The sequence below is a fragment of the Ovis canadensis genome, chromosome 3 (assembly GCF_042477335.2).
Source record: "Ovis canadensis isolate MfBH-ARS-UI-01 breed Bighorn chromosome 3, ARS-UI_OviCan_v2, whole genome shotgun sequence".
Taxonomy (NCBI): Eukaryota; Metazoa; Chordata; class Mammalia; order Artiodactyla; family Bovidae; genus Ovis; species Ovis canadensis.
This window is the reverse complement of record NC_091247.1, coordinates 226,613,375-226,617,491: the sequence shown is the minus strand read 5'-3', so window position 1 is coordinate 226,617,491 and position 4,117 is coordinate 226,613,375.

Sequence of the window (4,117 nt, the reverse complement as noted above, 5' to 3'; positions counted from 1 at the left end):
CCACCCTCACTGTGCCCGCCCTAGCTCTTCCCTACCCCGCCCACCCACTCCGAGAGCTTCTGAACCACACTCAGATGGGTTCTTGTTGGGAACGGCGTGTATCCTTTTAAAAGACCATCCTGCTGGCTGTCCGATGCCCCTGGCTTCCCGTTAATCGCTTCAGAAAATAACCCAACGGCTGGCAAACCCCAGTGCGGGAGGCAAGACGTGACATGAAGAGAGATCTGCAGCAGGGGCCCAAGAGGCAGGGCCAGACGGGTGCTCGTTAGAAACGCCTATTTGTGGCTCCCGGTCTAATTTCTGGATATGATAATGAATAAATATTGGTCTTTCCTTCTGTCTCCTTTTCCATCTGGGTGGTTCAACCAAATAGATGCTGCCACCCTGGTTTTCTAGTACTGCGGAGAGACTAGGGCCAGAGGCGGGAAGGCTGTCCACCAGCCTCTTGCAGCAAGATGGTAGCGGGACAGGGAGGGAAGCCCTGCAAGGCCAGAGCCACCCCCCGCCCCCCGCCCCGGACAGAAGCTATGACTGCCTTAAGTGTGAGCTTCACCTCCTGCTTTTGTCTAACACGCCCTGACAGGTACTCGTTAACTACCACTTGAATACCACCAGTGGCGGGGAGCTCACTACCACGAAGCAGTTTGTTCCACTGGTCGACGGTACAGAATGTTAGATTTTTCCCTTGTAATTAAGACTTCTCATTTGAATTCCTATAACATGCTGAGTTCTAGACACATGTTGCATAAATAAGACCCACAGAGTGCCTGCCCTCAGTGGAGAGATAAACAGGAACCCTCACAGACAGCAAAAGGAAGGCAGGGAGGAGGCACCAGCCAGTGCTGAGCAACGCAGAGAATATGGGCTGATGCAAGCTAGTGACCAATGCAGGGGCTCCGTAGCAGCGAGAGAGAGAGGTCCCCGCCCCGGAGCCCCACCCCGGGCCAGCCAGGGGTGTCACAGCTGCGTCTCCTGGCTCAGTCACGTGGCGGCTGGATGGCCCTGAGCAAGCCATCACCCTTTCTAGGCTGCTGCTAAATCAGTGCGTTCCAGCTCCCGCTTCAGGTTGTCGTGAAGATTCAAAACAATGCTTGCAAGTCATGCACCTAGGAGCTGGCACACAGTAGGTGCTCGGGGAGCAGCCACTAAGTACAATCCTTCCGATGCATCTGCAGTCTCAACAGCAAGCAACCAAGATGACATGTGCCCATCGGAGGGCATTTCTGCCCTAAGCTGATGCTTCTTATGCGTAATTTCATTCTTATCGACAGAGGCAGCCTGCAGAATGCACAGTTAAGTGTGTTTAAAGGATTTTACGCTTGTTGAAGATTTTTCCTAAAGACGAGTCCACAAATCAAGGGGAATATCCTTTGTCAGACCACACACCCCGGCGTGGGGCTGGCGTGACAAGTCACTGGCACCAAGTCCAGCAGGACCCAGCCCCACGCCCTGCCCCTGCACGCTTGCCACGACTGGGGCTGTCTGTCTGCGTCTGGAGGATGAATAGCTCCGAGGCCTCCGAGCCAGCGTCCTCCCAGCATCCCTGCACGTGCCAAGCTGGCCTGGGAGAAGCCGTGCCCTGGAGGAAAGATGTGTTTAGAATACTTTGTATCTTCACCCAAGAGAGGATCTGGGTTGTCCACCCGCCAGGAAGCAGTCTGCCACAGCCCAGCTGCCCACAGGTCCTGCCTGAGGCGCCTTCCCCTGCCAGGCTCACTGACTAGGTTCATCTTGAGCCAGAACCTCCCCATGGCCCCAAGTGGTCTATTTGAGTCAACACCTCCTCGGAGGTCCCAGCTCTGATCTTGAATAAACACGTGCTTCACACGCTTCTCAGACTCTGAGTGGCTGAGTTCACAAGCAGCGTGTGACTGTGTCAGCCACCGAGCCTTGCATGCAACCTGCAGTCCAGGTCACCAAAGGCCACCAGCTTCCTCCTGGGACGCTGAGAGCCCTGCTCTCCTGCCAGAGGAGTAAAGCCCGAGGCGCACAGAGCGGCCCCGGGATTCAGTCCATCAGCAGCCCCAGCCAAGCCCAGACCAGATGGGTGAGTGAGACACCTCTGCATGATTCCAGCCTCCAGAGCCTCCCAAGCCTTTCTCTGAGATCTCAACACTGGGAGCAGAACTGAGCCAAATCCCTCACCCGCAGAGGCCAGGAGTGAAAGAAATGGGGAGGTTACCCAGGCAGCCGCAAAAACTGGAAGGGAGGAATTTGTTGTTAATCAGATCCCCTGTTACAAGAGGAAACACTGACTCAGCAAGCTCCGGTCCCTCCCCCAAGGCCATGGGCAAATAGAGGGCAGGGTTTGTGTGTCCAGTTCCTGCTTTGTTAGAGGGCAGTTTTGGGTGGGATTCCCCCAGGCGATGGGAAGGCAGGAAAGGGGCCTGAGCAGAAAAGGGGGTCACTGGACCCCACTGAGGGGAAGTTGCCAGTGTTCTAAGCCTAGTGGGTAGGTGCGGGGGGCGGGGGTCCCAAGGATCAGCTGGTCCAGGGTAGCCCCATCTTGGCAGCACTGCGTCTTGCTGTCACAGGGCCCAAAACTTGAGGACAAAGCCTGAGGACAGTCAACAAAAGGAACACAAAAATATTTCTCTCTTGCAACCTGTGTCCAGAGACATAGGACCAGGTGAGCATGTGGGCACACCTATCCATGCTCAGAAACACACTGGTTTCCCTCAGTTAACTGTAACAGCCGTGGTGATCAAGGATCAAGGTGACTGGCATGCCCACACTGTGACCTGTTCTGCAGGGTCCCTGTTACTTGCTGGCTCACTGGCCCTTTCCTTCCCCGACCTGTGCTGGAGGGAGACCCATCTGTGTACGCGGGGCTCACAGAGCGGGGACTTGGGTGCAACAGAGGGGGTCAAAGCCCAGAGGTCACGTTCAGCGTGAGGTCAAGGCTGCAACAAGAAGTTAAGGCCATGACCCAGAGATCAGGAAGAGGGAGGAATAGGGGAGGCCTGGAGTGTGCAATGAGGAAGTGAATCTGGCCGGAAATGAGGCTGTCCCCTTCTTCCCATCCAGGCCCGGCAGCGGCCGTCCATGGTCCAAGGGTCCCTTTTGTGACCCACATCTCGCCAGCCTCCTGTCCCAGGCCGGCCAGTCACTGCCTAGCACCGCGTGTGCATGGTTGTTTTTTAAAGAGAAGATGGATGTTTCCTGAAACCCATCTCTGTGTGGAAACGGAGGATGGACAAGGAGGATGATGAGTTCCCTCCTCTCTGTGGCCTGTGCTGTGCTCAGTCGCTCAGTCGTGTCCGACTTTGTGACCCCATGGACCGTAGCCTGCCAGGTTCCTCTGTCCATGGGATTCTCCAGGCAAGAATACTGGCATGGGTGGCCATGCCTTCCTCCAGGGGATCCTCCCAACCCAGGGATCGATCCTAGGTCTCCCACATTGTAGGCAGATTATTTACTGTCTGAGCCACCAGGGAAGCCCCTTTTCTTTGTGGTCTAGAGCCACTGTTCTGAAACCTGGCTGCATGTTATAATCACCTGGGCAGGCTCTAGACTTCCCAGTGTCTACACTGCACCTGGAACAGGGATTCTGGATGTCTACACGGGGTCCTGGGCCAGGTGAGTCCAAGGGGATCACCCGGAGCTTGTCAGCAGTACACAGTCTGCACCGACACCCAAGTGAGTTATGTGCACGTAAGGTTCAAACAGAAAGAACAGTGTTAGTTCAGCTCAGTCGCTCGGTCATGTCCGACTCTGTGACCCCACGGACTGCAACACTCCGGGCCTCCCTGTCCATCACCAGCTCCCGGAGCTTGCTCAAACTCATGTCCATTGAGTCAGTGATGCCATCCCACCATCTCATACTCTGTCGTCCCCTTCTCCTCCTGCCCTCAATCTTTCCCAGCATCAGGGTCTTTTCCAATGAGTCAGTTCTTCACATCAGGTGGCCAAAGTATTGAAGGTTCAGCCTCAGCATCAGTGCTTCCAATGAATATTCAGGACTGATCTCCTTTAGGATGGACTGGCTGGATCTCCTTGCTGTCCAAGGGACTCTCAAGAGTCTTCTCCAACACCACAGTTCAAAAGCATCAATTCTTCAGTGCTCAGCTTTCTTTACAGTCCAACTCTCACATCTGTACATGACCACTGGAAAACC